Source organism: Rattus norvegicus, chromosome X (assembly GCF_036323735.1).
Source record: "Rattus norvegicus strain BN/NHsdMcwi chromosome X, GRCr8, whole genome shotgun sequence".
Taxonomy (NCBI): domain Eukaryota; kingdom Metazoa; phylum Chordata; class Mammalia; order Rodentia; family Muridae; genus Rattus; species Rattus norvegicus.
This window is the reverse complement of record NC_086039.1, coordinates 140,476,185-140,497,357: the sequence shown is the minus strand read 5'-3', so window position 1 is coordinate 140,497,357 and position 21,173 is coordinate 140,476,185. Positions and strand designations below refer to the sequence as shown.

General features: G+C 40.7%; 1 pseudogene; it reads right to left on the bottom strand.

The window, feature by feature from the left end:
* The window catches only part of Tm9sf2-ps1 (transmembrane 9 superfamily member 2, pseudogene 1), a 137,937-nt pseudogene that overhangs the window by 35,757 nt on the left and 81,007 nt on the right, over positions 1-21,173 (bottom strand).

Below are 21,173 nucleotides of genomic sequence, written 5' to 3'. Positions count from 1 at the left end.
CATGGATGTGAGATAAGGAGACCTAGAAGTATGGTCTCCTTACCATTGGCTACTCCATAGAAGAAAATGCCTCTCCCTCCCCAGCAACCACTAAACTGCATATAGATCCTCAGGGAAGGGCGGAGCTTTGTGAACTACTATCATTTCCTTATAGGTCCCTGGGGAAGTCCACTCATGAGTGCTTCCCTGTCTGTGACAGACAGTATGTTAACAGAGCCAGATTTGTAAAGGACTTGTGTCAGTAATCACAACTGATTTCAAACTGTCAAACTGAACACTAACTAGAAAATACGTGAGCTATAAAAAAAAAAAAAGACATTCACGGTTATCAACATGGGCTATCATTTTCTAAAATTAAATTTAGACCGAAGACTAAACGCATGCGGGACAGGCATATTTATGTACTCCCACACCTCTAAGGCCTGGGAGCCTGAGACAGAAGAACCACAAGTCTGAGGCCAGCCAGGGAGTGCTTCTGAAGTCACCACACCTTGCTGTGAAACCCAAAGACCACAATTAGATCCTTATAGCCCACACGGTGAAGTAAAGAGCTTACTCTCACAAACCGTACATGAGATACACATACATACACACTAAATTAATGGGGCTTTTGTGTGGTTTAAGAATCTTAGTGATGAGAGCTGAGCCGGCGTCCGGGTCTGAGAAGAGCGGGAGTAGGTGGTGGCCTTGGGAAGATGGCTCCTTCACCAAACGAAAGGACTGCTCTGATGAGAAGTCCAAGGATCGATCTAAAGATAAAGGGGCCACTAAAGAGTCCAGTGAGAAGGATTGTGGAAGAGATAAGACTCGGAAGAGACGCAGTGCTTCAAGCGGAAGCAGCAGCACCAGGTCTAGGACCAGCTCGACCTCCAGCTCGGGCTCCAGCACCAGCACAGGCTCAAGCAGTGACTCTAGCTCGTCCTCTGCATCCAGCCGCTCAGGAAGCTCCAGCACATCCCGAAGCTCCAGTTCCAGCAGCTCCTCCAGCTCCCCAAGCCCTTCTTGGCACAGACATGACAACAGGCAGCATTCTCGCTCCAAATCCAAACCACCTAAAAGAGATGAAAAAGAGGAAAAGGCGGAGCCCTTCACCTAAAGCCACCAAAGTGCACATTGGGAGGCTCACCAGGAATGTGACCAAGGATCACATCATGGAAATATTTTCTACTTATGGGAAAATTAAAATGATTGACATGCCTGTAGAAAGGATGCATCCTCATCTATCCAAAAGGTTATGCGCATGTGGAATTTGAGAATCCAGATGAAGCAGAGAAGGCACTGAAACACATGAATGGAGGACAAATTGATGGCCAAGAGATCACTGCTACTGTGGTGTTGGCACCCTGGCCTCGTCCACCGCCTCGGCGATTCAGCCCACCCAAGAGAATGCTTCCACCACCTCCCATGTGGCGTAGGTCACCCCCACGGATGAGGAGAAGGTCTCGATCCCCAAGACACAGGTCCCCTGTGCAAAGGAGGTCTCAATCCCCCGGCCGCCGCCACAGGAGCTGATCCAGCTCCAACTCCTCCCGATAAGCAGGGACATCGATTCGTACCTCTGTAACTTATGTTCCCCAGACTCAGTTTTTTGTTCTTTTCTCTAGCCAAACGAGGATCTGTAAGAAGGATCCCTTACCAGGTAGGCTTTGAAGACAGCAGTTGAGATGTTTCCTCTGCAGGAGGGTTCTGGCTTGTAGAGGTACTGTTGATTCAGGACTGTGCCCGTAGAGGTACCCTGTAGTTTTCTGGCTAGAAAGTTCGCCCCTTCAGTTCTTGCTAGTCTGTTCGGTAGCAGAGCCAACTGGAACATAGGGCAGCACACCGTTTTCCAGATGACCTAGGACCTGTCAGACAACCTGGTCAACCCTGGCTGTGCCACACCAGTCAGTAGAAAGGACCAAGCCTCTGTTGTGTTAGGCCTGCCCACGGCCCTTGCTGAGTACCCTTCAACTTCTAGGCTTAAAACCTTTGAAGGAGATCAGGTGGGCACTCCTGAGGCTGCAGAGCGGAGGAGACCACCAACACTGCCCACCACTGCCCACATCCCTGGCCCAAGAGGCAACTGTATAAGGCCTCTGGGTTCCCGTAGGGGAGGGCCCGGGAGCGGCAGGACCCCTGCGCCTGAGACACTGCCGGAACCTGAAGGAAACAGACCGGATAAACAGTTCTCTGCACCCAAATCCCGAGGGAGGGAGAGCTGAACCTTCAGAGAGGCGGACACGCCTGGGAAACCAGAAGAGACTGCACTCTGTGCACATCCAGGCGCCAGAGGAAAACACCAAACGCCATCTGGAACCCTGGTGCACGGAGGCTCCCGGAAAGAGCGGCGCAGATCTTCCCAGTTGCTGCCACAGCAGAGAGGACTTAGGCAGTACCCCACGAGCAAACTTGAGCCTTGGAACTGCAGGTAGGACCAACTTTTCCCTTGCAAGAAACCTGCCTGGTGAACTCAGGACACATAGAGGCAAAATTCCTCTAAGGCCGGGCACTTCCTGTGTTTATCGGAAGTCCCACACCGGCGGATCCCGGACCGCAGCAGCTCTCTGCTCCCAAACCCCGTGGGAGAGAGACCCCACCGCCTGATCAGGTGGGCACTCCTGAGGCTGCAGAGCGGAGGAGACCACCAACACTGCCCACCCCTGCCCACATCCCTGGCCCAAGAGGCAACTGTATAAGGCCTCTGGGTTCCCGTAGGGGAGGGCCCGGGAGCGGCAGGACCCCTGCGCCTGAGACACTGCCGGAACCTGAAGGAAACAGACCGGATAAACAGTTCTCTGCACCCAAATCCCGTGGGAGGGAGAGCTAAACCTTCAGAGAGGCGGACACGCCTGGGAAACCAGAAGAGACTGCACTCTGTGCACATCCAGGCGCCAGAGGAAAACACCAAACGTCATCTGAAACCCTGGTGCACGGAGGCTCCCGGAAGGAGCAGCACAGATTTTCCCGGTTGCTGCCACAGCAGAGAGGACTTAGGCAGTACCCCACGAGCAAACTTGAGCCTTGGAACCACAGGTAGGACCAATTTTTCCCCTGCAAGAAACCTGCCTGGTGAACTCAAGACACAGGCCCACAGGAACAGCTGAAGACCTGTAGAGAGGAAAAACTACACGCCCGAAAGCAGAACACTCTGTCCCCATAACTGGCTGAAAGAAAACAGGAAAACAGGTCTACAGCACTCCTGACACACAGGTTATAGGACAGTCTAGCCACAGTCAGAAATAGCAGAACAAAGTAACACTAGAGATAATCTGATGGCGAGAGGCAAGCACAGGAACCCAAGCAACAGAAACCAAGACTACATGGCATCATCGGAGCCCAATTCTCCCACCAAAGAAAACACGGAATACCCAAACACACCAGAAAAGCAAGATCTAGTTTCAAAATCATATTTGATCATGATGCTGGAGGACTTCAAGAAAGACATAAAGAACTCCCTTAGAGAACAAGTAGAAGCCTACAGAGAGGAATCGCAAAAATCCCTGAAAGAATTCCAGGAAAACACAATCAAACAGTTGAAGGAATTAAAAATGGAAATAGAAGAAATCAAGAAAGAACACATGGAAACAACCCTGGACATAGAAAATCAAAAGAAAAGACAAGGAGCTATAGATACAAGCTTCACCAACAGAATTCAAGAGATGGAAGAGAGAATCTCGGGAGCAGAAGATTCCATAGAAATCATTGACTCAACTGTCAAAGATAATGTAAAGCGGAAAAAGCTACTGGTCCAAAACATACAGGAAATCCAGGACTCAATGAGAAGATCAAACCTAAGGATAATAGGTATAGAAGAGAGTGAAGACTCCCAGCTTAAAGGACCAGTAAATATCTTCAACAAAATCATAGAAGAAAACTTCCCTAACCTAAAAAAAGAGATACCCATAGTCATACAAGAAGCCTACAGAACTCCAAATAGATTGGACCAGAAAAGAAACACCTCCCGTCACATAATTGTCAAAACACCAAACGCACAAAATAAAGAAAGAATATTAAAAGCAGTAAGGGAAAAAGGTCAAATAACATATAAAGGGAGACCTATCAGAATCACACCAGACTTTTCGCCAGAAACTATGAAGGCCAGAAGATCCTGGACAGATGTCATACAGACCCTAAGAGAACACAAATGCCAGCACAGGTTACTGTATCCTGCAAAACTCTCAATTAACATAGATGGAGAAACCAAGATATTCCATGACAAAACCAAATTTACACAATATCTTTCTACAAATCCAGCACTACAAAGGATAATAAAGGGTAAAGCCCAACATAAGGAGGCAAGCTATACCCTAGAAGCAAGAAACTAATCATCTTGGCAACAAAACAAAGAGAATGAAAGCACACAATCATAACCTCACTTCCAAATATGAATATAACGGGAAGCAATAATCACTATTCCTTAATATCTCTCAATATCAATGGCCTCAACTCCCCAATAAAAAGACATAGATTAACAAACTGGATACGCAACGAGGACCCTGCATTCTGCTGCCTACAGGAAACACACCTCAGAGACAAAGACAGACATTACCTCAGAGTGAAAGGCTGGAAAACAATTTTCCAAGCAAATGGTCAGAAGAAGAAAGCTGGAGTAGCCATTCTAATATCAAATAAAATCAATTTTCAACTAAAAGTCATCAAAAAAGATAAGGAAGGACACTTCATATTCATCAAAGGAAAAATCCACCAAGATGAAGTCTCAATCCTAAATATCTATGCCCCAAATACAAGGGCACCTACATATGTAAAAGAAACCTTACTAAAGCTCAAAACACACATTGCACCTCACACAATAATAGTGGGAGATTTCAACACCCCACTCTCATCAATGGACAGATCATGGAAACAGAAATTAAACAGAGATGTAGACAGACTAAGAGAAGTCATGAGCCAAATGGACTTAACGGATATTTATAGAACATTCTATCCTAAAGCAAAAGGATATACCTTCTTCTCAGCTCCTCATGGTACTTTCTCCAAAATTGACCATATAATTGGTCAAAAAACGGGCCTCAACAGGTACAGAAAGATAGAAATAATCCCATGCGTGCTACCGGACCACCACGGCCTAAAACTGGTCTTCAATAACAATAAGGGAAGAATGCCCACATATACGTGGAAATTGAACAATGCTCTACTCAATGATAACCTGGTCAAGGAAGAAATAAAGAAAGAAATTAAAAACTTTTTAGAATTTAATGAAAATGAAGGTACAACATACCCAAACTTATGGGACACAATGAAAGCTGTGCTAAGAGGAAAACTCATAGCGCTGAGTGCCTGCAGAAAGAAACAGGAAAGAGCATATGTCAGCAGCTTGACAGCACACCTAAAAGCTCTAGAACAAAAAGAAGCAAATACACCCAGGAGGAGTAGAAGGCAGGAAATAATCAAACTCAGAGCTGAAATCAACCAAGTAGAAACAAAAAGGACCATAGAAAGAATCAACAGAACCAAAAGTTGGTTCTTTGAGAAAATCAACAAGATAGATAAACCCTTAGCCAGACTAACGAGAGGACACAGAGAGTGCGTCCAAATTAACAAAATCAGAAATGAAAAGGGAGACATAACTACAGATTCAGAGGAAATTCAAAAAATCATCAGATCTTACTATAAAAACCTATATTCAACAAAACTTGAAAATCTTCAGGAAATGGACAATTTCCTAGACAGATACCAGGTATCGAAGTTAAATCAGGAACAGATAAACCAGTTAAACAACCCCATAACTCCTAAGGAAATAGAAGCAGTCATTAAAGGTCTCCCAACCAAAAAGAGCCCAGGTCCAGACGGGTTTAGTGCAGAATTCTATCAAACCTTCATAGAAGACCTTATACCAATATTATCCAAACTATTCCACAAAATTGAAACAGATGGAGCCCTACCGAATTCCTTCTATGAAGCCACAATTACTCTTATACCTAAACCACACAAAGACCCAACAAAGAAAGAGAACTTCAGACCAATTTCCCTTATGAATATCGATGCAAAAATACTCAATAAAATTCTGGCAAACCGAATTCAAGAGCACATCAAAACAATCATCCACCATGATCAAGTGGGCTTCATCCCAGGCATGCAGGGATGGTTTAATATAAGGAAAACCATCAACGTGATCCATCATATAAACAAACTGAAAGAACAGAACCACATGATCATTTCATTAGATGCTGAGAAAGCATTTGACAAAATTCAACACCCCTTCATGATAAAAGTCCTGGAAAGAATAGGTATTCAAGGCCCATACCTAAACATAGTAAAAGCCATATACAGCAAACCAGTTGCTAACATTAAACTAAATGGAGAGAAACTTGAAGCAATCCCACTAAAATCAGGGACTAGACAAGGCTGCCCACTCTCTCCCTACTTATTCAATATAGTTCTTGAAGTTCTAGCCAGAGCAATCAGACAACAAAAGGAGATCAAGGGGATACAGATCGGAAAAGAAGAGGTCAAAATATCACTATTTGCAGACGACATGATAGTATATTTAAGTGATCCCAAAAGTTCCACCAGAGAACTACTAAAGCTGATAAACAACTTCAGCAAAGTGGCTGGGTATAAAATTAACTCAAATAAATCAGTTGCCTTCCTCTATACAAAAGAGAAACAAGCCGAGAAAGAAATTAGGGAAACGACACCCTTCATAATAGACCCAAATAATATAAAGTACCTCGGTGTGACTTTAACCAAGCAAGTAAAAGATCTGTACAATAAGAACTTCAAGACACTGAGGAAAGAAATTGAAGAAGACCTCAGAAGATGGAAAGATCTCCCATGCTCATGGATTGGCAGGATTAATATAGTAAAAATGGCCATTTTACCAAAAGCAATCTACAGATTCAATGCAATCCCCATCAAAATACCAATCCAATTCTTCAAAGAGTTAGACAGAACAATTTGCAAATTCATCTGGAATAACAAAAAACCCAGGATAGCTAAAGCTATCCTCAACAATAAGAGGACTTCAGGGGGAATCACTATCCCTGAACTCAAGCAGTATTACAGAGCAATATTGATAAAAACTGCATGGTATTGGTACAGAGACAGACAGATAGACCAATGGAATAGAATTGAAGACCCAGAAATGAACCCACACACCTATGGTCACTTGATTTTTGACAAAGGAGCCAAAACCATCCAATGGAAAAAAGATAGCATTTTCAGCAAATGGTGCTGGTTCAACTGGAGGGCAACATGTAGAAGAATGCAGATCGATCCATGCTTATCACCCTGTACAAAGCTTAAGTCCAAGTGGATCAAGGACCTCCACATCAAACCAGACACACTCAAACTAATAGAAGAAAAACTAGGGAAGCATCTGGAACACATGGGCACTGGAAAAAATTTCCTGAACAAAACACCAATGGCTTATGCTCTAAGATCAAGAATCGACAAATGGGATCTCATAAAACTGCAAAGCTTCTGTAAGGCAAAGGACACTGTGGTTAGGACAAAACGGCAACCAACAGATTGGGAAAAGATCTTTACCAATCCTATAACAGATAGAGGCCTTATATCCAAAATATACAAAGAACTCAACAAGTTAGACCGCAGGGAAACAAATAACCCTATTAAAAAATGGGGTTCAGAGCTAAACAAAGAACTCACAGCTGAGGAATGCCGAATGGCTGAGAAACACCTAAAGAAATGTTCAACATCTTTAGTCATAAGGGAAATGCAAATCAAAACAACCCTGAGATTTCACCTCACACCAGTGAGAATGGCTAAGATCAAAAACTCAGGTGACAGCAGATGCTGGCGAGGATGTGGAGAAAGAGGAACACTCCTCCATTGTTGGTGGGATTGCAGACTGGTACAACCATTCTGGAAATCAGTCTGGAGGTTCCTCAGAAAATTGGACATTGAACTGCCTGAGGATCCAGCCATACCTCTCTTGGGCATATACCCAAAAGATGCCTCAACATATAAAAGAGACACGTGCTCCACTATGTTCATCGCAGCCTTATTTATAATAGCCAGAAACTGGAAAGAACCCAGATGCCCTTCAACAGAGGAATGGATACAGAAAATGTGGTACATCTACACAATGGAATATTACTCAGCTATCAAAAACAACGAGTTTATGAAATTCGTAGGCAAATGGTTGGAACTGGAAAATATCATCCTGAGTGAGCTAACCCACTCACAGAAAGACATACATGGTATGCACTCATTGATAAGTGGCTATTAGCCCAAATGCTTGAATTACCCTAGATCCCTAGAACAAACGAAACTCAAGACGGATGATCAAAATGTGAATGCTTCACTCGTTCTTTAAATGAGGAAAAAGAATACCCTTGGCAGGGAAGGGAGAGGCAAAGATTAAAACAGAGACTGAAGGAACACCCATTCAGAGCCTGCCCCACATGTGGCCCATGCATATACAGCCACCCAATTAGACAAGATGGATGAAGCAAAGAAGTGCAGACCGACAGGAGCCGGATGTAGATCGCTCCTGAGAGACACAGCCAGAATACAGCAAATACAGAGGCGAATGCCAGCAGCAAACCACTGAACTGAGAATAGGTCCCCCGTTGAAGGAATCAGAGAAAGAACTGGAAGAGCTTGAAGGTGCTCGAGACCCCAAAAGTACAACAATGTTAAGCAACCAGAGCTTCCAGGGACTAAGCCACTACCTAAAGACTATACATGGACTGACCCTGGACTCTGTCCCCATAGGTAGCAATGAATATCCTAGTAAGAGCACCAGTGGAAGGGGAAGCCCTGGGTCCTGCTAAGACTGAACCCCCAGTGAACTAGACTATGCGGGGAGGGTGGCAATGGGGGGAGGTTTGGGAGGGGAACACCCATAAGGAAGGGTTGGGGGGAGGGTGATGTTTGTCCGGAAACCGGGAAAGGGAAGAACACTTGAAATGTATATAAGAAATACTCAAGTTAATAAAAAAAAAAAAAAAAAAACCTTTGAAAGATTCCTCCATAAATGGTTGTCTTTTCTGTCCCTGTGTCTCTGTTACTTTCTAAAATTGGTGAACCAGTTCTACAGGGTCCTCATGAAACCTAGACCACCCCATTGTCACCTGCCATGCCTGGTGAAGTCGCAGGTTAACCTTGGCAGTGTGTGCGTTGCCTCTTTGCTTTTGTTGTACAGTCAGTACTATAAAATCTGTTTTGAGTTTTATAACTTTGTAGCATTTTAGATAAGGTTGTGTTTGTACTTGTGTAGAGTGAAAGGACTGTTGAATAAACCTAGGGTTAGAATGCAAAAAAAAAGAATCTTAGTGATGTGTGTTTTGATCAGATCCTCCCCCACTGCCCGCCTTCCAGTTCATCCCCTAACTCCCCCACCACTTTTCCCTCCCAGCTTCACGTGCTCTTTTCCCTTCATCTCACTGCATCCACTGGGTGCTCCTGTCTGTGCATCCTACATGGGCAGCCTCTCGGTGATGCATCCCTAAAGAAAACTGACTCTGCCTCTCCCAGCAGCCACCAATTACCAATAGCTCCTCGGAAAGAGGGAGGGCTTCAGGAGTCTCCCTTATCCATGCTGGGATTTGATTGGCTTGATTTTCTACAGGAATTGTGGTAAATATAATAAAAAATTTTAAAAAATTATGCCCAAGGAAAAACAAGAAGTAACTGAGTATCACAAACGTAATTTTGGAGCATGGAAATAAGAGCTTAAGTTCAGGGTCATAGGCTTACTGGCTTCTTCTTAGCCAATAGGCTAAGATTTTTATGTTTGTGAGAGTCGGAGCAAAAACTCCAAGGACTTCCTATCTATCTACTATTAACTGTTTCTAAAATCAAAACATTTTTTTAATTCTAAAATAAAAACTAATACATTCTGCCATCTCAACCCCCAGCCAAATCTACATGATTTCAAAAAAATACCAGTTAATAAAAAGATTTGTACTATTTTATTGATACCAAAAAGAATACATGCCAATGTTCTGTAGCATAGTAAGATACATATGGCTCACAAAGATTACTATATATTTCAAAATCAGGAGATGATTTTGAATGCTCCCAAGAAAATAAAGTTACATGTATCTAAGGTAAGGGATATTCCAGTTGCCTCAATGCACATTTGCTGAAATGTCACACTGTCACCTATAAATAAGTAAAATTAATGTCTGTATATTTAAAATAAATACATATAACACAGAGCAGTGATGCATGCCTACGATCCAACTATGCAAGAGGATGGCAATTTTCATGACCAGCTTATACTATAGAGTGAGAGACTATCTCAAAAGAACAGGATAGGCATGGAGATATAGACCTGCAACCCAAGCATTTGGAGGCTGAATCAAGATTACAAGTTAAATGGCCACCTAGTTTAAGAGATACTGTCTTTTTAAAAAAAGTAGAAAATCTTTCTACGTGGGTCTCTGTGTTTTTCTCTCTGTGTCTCTGTCTCTACAGCCTCCACCCCGTATGTGTGTGGGGGAGTGTGTGTGGGTGTGTCTGTGTACATGTGTGTGTATGTGTGTCTGTATGTATTTGTATATGTGTGTATGTGAGTATGTCTGTGTGTATGAGTGTGTATGTGTATGTCTGTGTGTATATGTATCTGTACGTGTATGTGTGTGTAAGTGTGTATGTACGTGTGTTTATGTGTGTGTATGTGTATGAGTGTATACGTGTGTGTACGTGTGTGTGTATGTGTTTGTGTGTATATGTGTGTGTATGTGTGTCTATGTGTCTGTGTGTTTGTGTGTGTATGTGTGTGTACGTGTCTATGTGTGTATGGTGGTAGGTATATGTGTGTATGTGTGTGTAGGTGTGTATGTGTGTATGTGTATGTGTGTATATGTATGTCTGTATGTATGTGTGTATGTGTGTGTATGAGCGTGTATGTGTTAGTGTGTGTATCTGTATATGTGTGTGTATGGGTCTGTGTTTGTACATGTGTGTGTATATGTGTGTATGTGTGTGTATGTATGTGTATGTGTGTTTGTGTGTGTTTGTGTGTGTATGTGTGTGTATATTGTATGTCTGTGTGTATGTGTGTGTATGTGTGTATATTGTATATCTGTGTGTATGTGTGTGTATGTGTGTATGTGTGTCTTTATGTGTATGTGTGTATATGTGTGTGTATATATGTGTATGTGTGTGTATATATGTTTTTATATGTGTGTATGTGTGTATGTGCATGTGTGTATGTATATCTGTGTGTATGTGTGTGTTTGTGCATGTGTGTGTATGTGTGTGTATGTGTGTGCTTCTGCGTGTATACGTGTGTATGTGTGTGTATGTCTATGTGTGTGTGTTTGTGTGTGTATGTGTGTGTGTTGTATGTCTGTGTGTATGTGTGTGTATGTGTGTATGTGTGTTTATATGTATGTGTGTGTATTTTTGTGAATATGGGTGTGTGAATGTGTGTATATATGTGTGTGATATGTGTGTATGTGTGTGTATATGTGTGTATATGTGTGAGTGTATGTGCATGTGTGTGTATGTGAATGCGTGTGTATGTGTGTATATGTGTGTGTCTGTATGTGTGTATGTCTGTGTGTATGTGTATGTGCATGTGTGTGTATGTGAATGCTTGTGTATGTGTGTATGTGTGTGTCTGTATGTGTGTATGTCTGTGTGTATGTGTATGCATGTGTGTGTATGTGTGTATGTGTATGTGCGTGTATGTGTATGTGTGTGTATGTGTGTGTACGTGTTTGTGTGTGTATGTGTGTCTATGTGTGTGTGTGTTTGTGAGTATGTGTGTGTATGTGTTAGTGTGTGTATCGGTTTATGTGTGTGTGTATGTGTGTGTATGTTTGTACATGTGTGTGTATGTGTGTGTATGTTTGTGTGCATCTGTGTGTATATTTGTGTATGTGTGTGTATGAGTGTGTATGTGTGTATGTGTGTGTTTGTGTGTGTATGTGTGTGTATGTTGTATGTCTGTATGTGTGTGTATGTGTGTATGTGTGTGTTTATGTGTATGTGTGTGTATTTGTGTGTATATGGGTGTGTGTATGTGTGTGTATATGTGTGTGTATGTGTGTATAGTTGTGTATATATGTGTATGTGTGTATGTGAGTGTATGTGTATGAAGTGTATGTGTCTGTATGTGTGTGTCTGTATGTGTGTATGTCCGTGTGTATGTGTATGCATGTGTGTGTATGTGTGTAACTGTATGTGTGTGTATGTGTATGTGTGTCGATGTGTGTGTATGTGTGTGTATGTTTGTGTAGTATGTGTATGTGTGTACATGTGTGTATGTGTGCGTATGTCTATCTGTGTGTATACGTGACTGTATGTGTGTGTATGTGTGTACATGTGTATGTGTGTATGTCTGTGTGTATGTGTGTATCTGTGTATCTTTGAGTGTATGTGTGTATGTGTGTATGTGTGTATGGGGATGTGTGTGTATGTATGTATGTGTATGTGTGTATATTTGTATGTATATGTGTATGTATGTGTGTATATGTGTGCATGTGTGTATGTGTATGTGTAGGTATGTGTATGTGTGTATGTGTATGTAATTGTGTATGTGTATGTAATTGTGTATGTGTATGTATGTATGTGTATGTGTGTGCATGTGTGTGTATGTGTGTCTGTACGTGTGAGTATATGTGTGTGTATGTGTGTGTGTATGTGTGTGTTTGTGTGCGTCTGTATGTGTGTATGTGTGTGGATGTTTGTGGATGTGTGTATGTGTGCATCTGTATGTGTCTGTCTGTGTATGTTTGTGTATGTGTGGATGTTTGTGTGTATGTGTGTACGTGTGTATGTTGTATGTCTATGTGCATGTGTGTGTATGGTTGTTTGTGTTTCTGTGTGTATGTATGTGTATGTGTGTGTTTTAATGTGTGTGTGTATATGTTTGTGTATGTGTGTATCTGTGTGTATCTGTGTGTAGATGTGTGTGTATGTGTGTGTATGTTTCTGTATGTGTCTTTTTTGTGTGTATGTGTGTGTATGTGTGTGTTTGTATGTGTGTGTATATGTTTCTGTATGTGTGTGTATGTGTGTTTGTTTGTATGTGTACATGTGATTGCCTGTGTGTATGTGTGTCTATGTGTGTGTATGTGTAGGTATGAGAGTGTGTGTATCTGTGTGTGTATGTGTGTGTATGTTTGTCTATGTGTGTCTATGTGTGTGTATATATATGAGTATGTGTATGTGTATGTGTATGTGTACGTGTATGTGTATGGGTGTGTATCTGTGTGAATGTGTGTCTATGTGTGTGTATATGTATGTGTATGTGTATGTGTAAGTGTGTGTATGTGTGTTTATGTGTGTGTGCATGTGCATGTGTATGTGTATGTGTGTGTATGTGGTGTTTAGTATGTGTATGTGTGTACGTGTGTATGTGTGTGTATATGTGTGTGTATATGTGGGTGCATGTGTGTGTATGTGTGTGTATGTGTGTGTCCCTGTGTATATGTGTTTGTCTGTGTGTATGTGTGCATATGTGTGTGGTTATGTCTGTTTGTCTGTGTCTATGTGTGTGTATGGATGTGTATGTGTGTGTATGTGTGTGTTTGTGGTGTGTAGTCTGTGTATGTGTGTCCATGATTGTGTGTGTGTATGTGTGTGTATGTGTATGTGTGTATATGCGTATGTGTGTGTATGTGTGTGTATGTGTTTGTGTATGTGTGTGTTTGTGTGTGTATGTGTGTATGTGTGTTTTTATGTGTGAGTGTATATGTTTGTGTATGTGTGTACGTGTGTGTATCTGTGTGTAGATATGTGTGTATGTGTGTGTATGTGTGTGTTTGTGTGTGTATGTGTGTGTGTATATGTGTGTTTGTATGTGGGTGTGTATATGTTGGTGTATGTGTGTGGATATCTGTCTATGTGTGTGTATGTGTGTGTACGTGTGTCCGTGTGTATGTCTGTGTTTATGTGTGTGTATGTGTGTGTATGTGTATGTGTGTTTTTATGTGTATGTGTGTATCTGTGTGTATGTGTGTGTATGTGTGTCCGTGTGTGTCTATGTGTGTATGTGTATGTGTATTTATGTGTGTGTATGTGTGTGTTTATGTGTATGTCTGTATGTGTGTGTATGTGTGTTTGAGTATGCGTATGTGTGTGTATGTGGGAATACGTGTGTTTATGTGTGTGTATGTGTATGTATATGTGTGTGTATGTGTGTGTATGTGTATGTGTGTGCATGTTTGTGTGTATTTGTGTGTGTATGTGTGTTTTTCTGTATGTGTGTATAAGAGAGTGTGTGTATATGTGTGATTGTGCGTATGTGTGTGGGTGTATGTGTGTGTATGTGTAGGTATGTGTGTCTATATCTATGTGTATGTGTGTGTATGTCTGTGTGTAAGTGTGTGTGTTTGCATGTTTGTGTGTATGTGTATGTGTGTGTATGGATTTGTATGTGTGTTTATGTGTGTATGGATGTGTATGTGTGTGCATGTTTGTGTGTATGTGTGTGTATGTGTGTATATGTGTGTATGTTTGTTCGTGTGCATGTGTACATGTGATTGTCCGTGTGTATGTGTGTGTGTATGTGTGTGTATGTGTAGGTATGAGTGTGTGTGTATCTGTGTGTGTAGGTGTGTCTATGTGTGTCTATGTGTGTGTGTATGTGTATGTGTATGTGTATGTGAATGTGTAGGTGTGTGTATGTGTGTGTATGTGTGTTTATGTGTGTATGTGTATGTGTATGTGTGTATGTGGTGTTTAGTATATGTATGTGTGTACGTGTGTATGTGTGTGTATATGTGTGTATGTGTGTGTGCATGTGTGTGTATGTATGTGTGCATGTGTGTGTATGTGTGTGTATGTGTGTGTCCCTGTGTATATGTGTTTGTCTATGTGTATGTGTGCATATGTGTGTGGATATGTGTGTTTCTCTGTGTCTATGTGTGTGTATGTGTATGTGTGTGTATGTGTATGTGTGTGTATGTGTGTGTTTGTGTGTATGGGTGTGTATGAGTGTGTATGTGCGTGTATGTGTATGTGTGTTTGTGTGTATGTGAGTGTATATTTGTGTGTATGTCTGCTTGTGTATGTGTGTGTGTTTGTGTATGTGTGTATCTATGAGTGTGTATGTGTGTGTATGTTGTGTATGTGTGTATGTGTGCATGTGTTTGTGTGAGTGTATGTGTGTGTATGTGTGGATGTGTATGTATGTGTGAACGTGTGTATGTTGTATGTCTGTCTGGATATGTGTGTATGTGTGTGTGTGTTTGTGTGTGTATGTTTGTGTGTATGTGTGTGTTTTTATGTGTGTGTATGTGTGTGTATGTGTGTGTATGTGTGTGTATGTGTGTGTATGTGTGTGTACGTGTGTGTAGATGTGTGTGTATGTTTGTGCATGTGTGTGTATGTTTGTGTTTGTGAGTGTATGTGTGTGTGTTTGTATGTGTGTGTATATGTTTGTGTATGTGTTTATGTGTGTGTTTTTGTGTGTATGTGTGTCCATGTGTGTGTATGGATGTGTATGTGTGTGTATGTGGTATGTGGTATATGTATGTGTGTACGTGTGTATGTGTGTGTATATATGTGTGTATGTGTGTGTCCGTGTGTGTATGTGTGTGTCCGTGTGTATATGGGTTTATCTGTGTGTATGTGTGTGTATGTGTGTGGGTATGTGTGTTTGTCTGGATCTATGTGTGTAGTATGTGTATGTGTGTACGTGGGTCTGTGTGTGTATGTTTGTGTATGTGTGTGTATTGTGTGTATGTGTGTGTATGTGTGTGTTCATGTGTACGTATGTGTTTATGGGTGTGTATTTGTGTGTGTATGTGCATTTGTTTGTTTATGTGTATGTGTGTATGTGTGTGTGAATGTGTGTGTGTATGTTTGTATGTGTGTGTATGTGTGTATGTGTATGTGTGTGTATGTGTAAGGGTGTGTGTATACGTGTTTGTGTGTGTCTGTGTGTGTCTGTGTGTGTATGTGTGTGTAAGGATGTGTCTGTGTGTGTATGTGTGTGTATGAGGTGTGTAGTATGTGTATATGTGTACGTGTGTATGTGTGTATATGTATGTGTATGTGTGTTTCCGTGTGTGTATGTGTGTTTATGTGCGTGTACATGTGTATATGTGTTTGTCTGTGTGTATGTGTGTGTATGTGTGTGGGTATGTGTGTTTGTCTGGGTCTATGTGTGTGTATGTGTATGTATGTCTGTGATTATGTGTATGTGTTTGTATTGTGTGTATGTCTGTGTTTATGTATATGTGTGTGTATGTGTGTGTATGTGTGTATGTGTGTGTATATATTTATGTTTTTGTGTATGTGTGTGCATGTGTGTGTATGTGTGTGTATATTTGTGTGTATGTGTGCTTGTGTTCTTGTGTGTTTCTGTGTGCAGATGTGTGTGCATGTGTGTGTATGTGTGTGTATTTCTGTGTAGATGTGTGTATGTGTGTGTATGTGTGTATGTGTATGTGTGTGCATGTGTGTGTATTTTTGTCTTTCTATATGTGTGTGTATATATTTGTGTAAGTGTGTGTATGTGTGTGTATGTGTGTATGTGTATGTGTGTGTATGTGTGTATATGTATGTCTGTGTATGTGTATGTGTATGTATGTGTATGTGTGTATGTGTTTGTGGGTGTATATGTGTGTATGTGTGTGTTTTTATGTTGTATGACTGTGTGTATGTGTCTGTGTATGTGTGTGTGAATGTTTATGTGTGTATGTGTGTGTATGTGTGTGCGTATGTGTATATGTGTGTGTACGTGTGTGTGTGTGTATGTGTCTGTGTATGTGTGTGTGAATGTGTATGTGTGTATGTGTGTGTATTGTGTGCGTATGTGTATATGTGTGTGTACGTGTGTGTGTATATGAGTATGTATGTGTGGAACTGTGTGGATGTGTGTGGATGTGTGTATATGTATCTTTAGGTATGTTTATGTGCGTATGTGTTTGTGTGTATGTGCGTATGTCTGTGTATGTCACTGTATGTGAGTGTGTATGTGTATGCGTAGGAGTGTATGTGTATGTGTTTGTATGGGTGTGTGTGTATCTGTGTGTATGTGTATGTGAGTGTATGTGTGTATGTGTATGTATCTGTGTGTATCTGTGTGTATATGAGTGTGTATGATTGTGTATGTGTGTATATGTGTATGTGTGTGTTTGTGTGTGTATGTGTGTATGTGTGTTTTGATGTGTGTATGTTTGTTTATCTGTGTGTATCTGTGTGTAGATATGTGTGTATGTGTGTGTATTTGTGTATGTTTGCGTTTCTCTGTGTGTGTATGTATGTATATTTTTGTATGTGTGTGGATGTGTATATGTGTATATGGGTGTATGTGCATGTGTGTATATAAGTGTATATATGTGTATATGTATGTGAGTGTATGTGTGTGTATGTGTGTATGTATATGTGTGTAAGGGTGTGTATGTGTATGTGAGTGTATGTGTGTGAATGTGTGTATGTGTCTGTATCTGTGTGTATATGAGTGTGTAGGTTTGTGTATGTGTGTATGTGTGTGTATGACTGTGTGTGTGTTTGTCTCTGTGTGTGGATGTGAATGTGTCTATATCTGTGTATGTGTATGTGTGTGTATGTAAGTGTATATGTGTGTATCTGTGTGTGTGTATAAGTGTGAATGTGTGTATGTGTATGTGTGTATATGTGTGTGCATGTGTGTGTATGTGTATGTGTGTGTTTGTGTGTGTATGTGTGTATGAGTGTTTCTATGTGTGTGTATGTTAGTGTATGTGTGTATGTGTGTATCTGTGTGTAGATATATGTGTATATGTGTGTATGTGTGTGTATGACTGTGTGTATGTGTGTGTATGTTTGTGTCTGTGTGTGGATGTGTATGTGTGTATATGTGTATGTGTATGTGTGTATGTAGGTGTATATGTGTGTATCTGTATGTGTGTGTATGTGTGTGTATGTGTGTATGTTTATGTGTGTGTATGAGTGTGCATGTGTGTATATGTGTATGTGTGTGTTTGTGTGTGTATGTGTGTATGTGTGTTTTGATGTGTGTATGTTTGTTTATCTGTGTGTTTCTGTGTGTAGATATGTGTGTATGTGTGTGTATTTGTGTATGTTTGCGTTTGTCTGTGTGTGTATGTATGTATATTTTTGTATGTGTGTGGATGTGTATATGTGTATATGGGTGTATGTGCATGTGTGTATATAAGTGTATATGTGTGTATATGTATGTGTGTGTATGTGTGTGTATGTGTGTATGTATATGTGTGTAAGGGTGTGTATGTGTATGTGAGTGTATGTGTGTGAATGTGTGTATGTGTCTGTATCTGTGTGTATATGAGTGTGTAGGTTTGTGTATGTGTGTATGTGTGTGTATGACTGTGTGTGTGTTTGTCTCTGTGTGTGGATGTGAATGTGTCTATATCTGTGTATGTGTATGTGTGTGTATGTAAGTGTATATGTGTGTATCTGTGTGTGTGTATAAGTGTGAATGTGTGTATGTGTATGTGTGTATATGTGTGTGCATGTGTGTGTATGTGTATGTGTGTGTTTGTGTGTGTATGTGTGTATGAGTGTTTCTATGTGTGTGTGTATGTTAGTGTATGTGTGTATGTGTGTATCTGTGTGTAGATATATGTGTATATGTGTGTATGTGTGTGTATGACTGTGTGTATGTGTGTGTATGTTTGTGTCTGTGTGTGGATGTGTATGTGTGTATATGTGTATGTGTATGTGTGTATGTAGGTGTATATGTGTGTATCTGTATGTGTGTGTATGTGTGTGTATGTGTGTATGTTTATGTGTGTGTATGAGTGTGCATGTGTATATGTGTGTACATGTGTGTAAACCTGTACGTGTGTAAGTCTGTGTTTATGTGTCTGTATGGGATGTGTATGTGTATGTGTGCTTTTATGTGTATGTGTGTACGTGTGTGTATGTGTGTATGTGTATGTGTGTTTTTATGTGTATGTGTGTACGTGTGTGTGTATGTGTGTATGTGTATGTGTGTTTTTATGTGTATGTGTGTACGTGTTGTGTATGAGTGTATGTGTATGTGTATGTGTATCTATGTATGTGAGTGTGTGTATGTGTGTGTATATGTGTACGTGTGTGTAAGTGTGTGTGTACATGTGTATGTGTGTGTATGTGTATAGGAGTGTGTATGTTTGTGTATGTGTGTGTATTTGTGTGTATGTGTGTATGTGTGTGTATATGTGTGTATGTTTATCTTTCTATTTTTGTGTTTATATATTTGTGTATGTGTGTGTATGTGTGTGTATGTGTGTATGTGTGTGTACGTGTGTATATGTGTGTATGTGTGTATGTGTATGTCTGTTTATATGTAAGTGTATGTCTGTGTATGTGTGTATGTGTTTGCGTGTGTATGTGTGTGTATGTGGGTGTGTTTATGTTCTATGACTGTGTGTATGTGTGTGTGTATGTATGTGTCTGTGTGTAGATATGTGTATATGTGTGTGTACATGTGTGTATCTGGTGTGTAGTATGTGTATGTGTGTTCATGTTTGTGTGTGTACATGTGTGTATGGATGTGTATGTGTGTATGTATGTGTGTGTATGTGTGTGTACTTGTGTATATGTGTTTGTCTGCCTGTATGTGTTTCTATGAGTGTGGGTTTGTGTGTTTGTCTGTGTTTACTTGTATGTGTGTGTATGGGTATGTATGAGTGTGTATGTGTGTGTATATGCAAGTTTTTGTGTATGTGTGTGCATGTGTGTATATGTGAGTGTATATTTGTGTGTATGTGTGCTTGTGTGTATGTGTGTGTATGTGTGTATGTGTGGGTAAGTGTGTATGTATGTGTGTGTATGTGTGTGTATGTGTGTGTATGTGTATGTGTGTTCATGTTTGTGTGTGTGTAAGTGTGTGTATGGATATGTATGTGTGTATGTTGTGTGTAGTATGTGTATGTGTGTTCATGTTTGTGTGTGCATGTGTGTGTGGATGCGTATGTGTGTGTATGTGTGTGTGTATGGGTGTGTCTGTGTGTGTATGTGTGTGTATGTGTGTGTACGTGTGTATATGTGTTTGTCTGCCTGTATGTGTTTCTATGTGTGTGGGGTTCTGTGTTTGTCTGTTTCTATGTGTGTGTATGTGTGTGTATGTCTGAGTTTACTTGTATGTGTGTGTATGGGTGTGTATAAGTGTGTATGTGTGTGTATATGCATGTTTTTGTGTATGTGTGTGCATGTGTGTATATGTGAGTGTATATTTGTGTGTATGTGTGCTTGTGTGTATGTGTGTGTATGTGTGTATGTGTAGGTAAGTGTGTGTGTATGTGTGTGTATGTGTGTGTATTTGTGTGTGCATGTGTATGTGTGTTCATGTTTGTGTGTGTATGTGTGTGTGTGGATGTGTATGTGTGTGAATGTGTGTGTTTGTGGTGTGTAGTATGTGTATGTGTGTTCATGTTTGTGTGTGTGTGTGTATGGATGTGTATGTGTGTGAATGAGTGTGTTTGTGGTGTGTAGTATGTGTATGTGTGTTCATGTTTGTGTGTGTGTATGTGTGTCTGTATGTGTATGAGTGTGTATATGTGAGTGTATGTGTGTCTGTGTGTGTATGTGTGTGTATGTGTGTGTATGTGTGTGTATGTGGTGTGTAGTATGTGTATGTGTGTTCATGTTTGTGTGTGGATGTGTGTGTGGATGTGTATGTGTGTGTATGTGTGTGTATGTGTGTGTCTGTGTCTGTATGTGTGTATGTGTGTGTACGTGTGTATATGTGTTTGTCTGCCTGTATGTGTTTCTATGTGCGTGGGTTTGTGTGTTTGTCTGTGTCTATGTGTGTGTATGTGTGTGTATGTCTGTGTTTACTTGTATGTGTGTGTATGGGTGTGTATGAGTGTGTATGTGTGTGTATATGCATGTTTTTGTGTATGTGAGTATATGTGAGTGTATATTGTGTGTAGATTTGCTTGTGTGATTGTGTTTATGTGTGTGTGTCTGTGTGTGTATGGGTGTGAGTTTGTGTGTCTGTATGTGTATGTTTGTGTATGTGTGTATGTGTGCGTGTGTATGTGTGTGTGCATGCGTGTGTATGTGTGTATGTATGGGTATGTATGTGTGTTTATGTTTGTGTATGTGTTTATGTGTGTGTATGTGTGTACATGTGTATGTTGTATGTCTTTGTGTATGTGTGTGTATGTGTGTGTATGTGTATGTGAAATGTGTGTTTTTTATGTGTGTGTATATGTTTGGATATTTCTGTGTCTATGTGTGTGTAGAGTGTGTGTGTATGTGTGTATGTGTGTATATGTGTGTATGTATATGTGTGTGTATGTGTGTGATTATGTATATGTGTGTGTATGTGTGTTTGTGTTTGTATGTGTGTG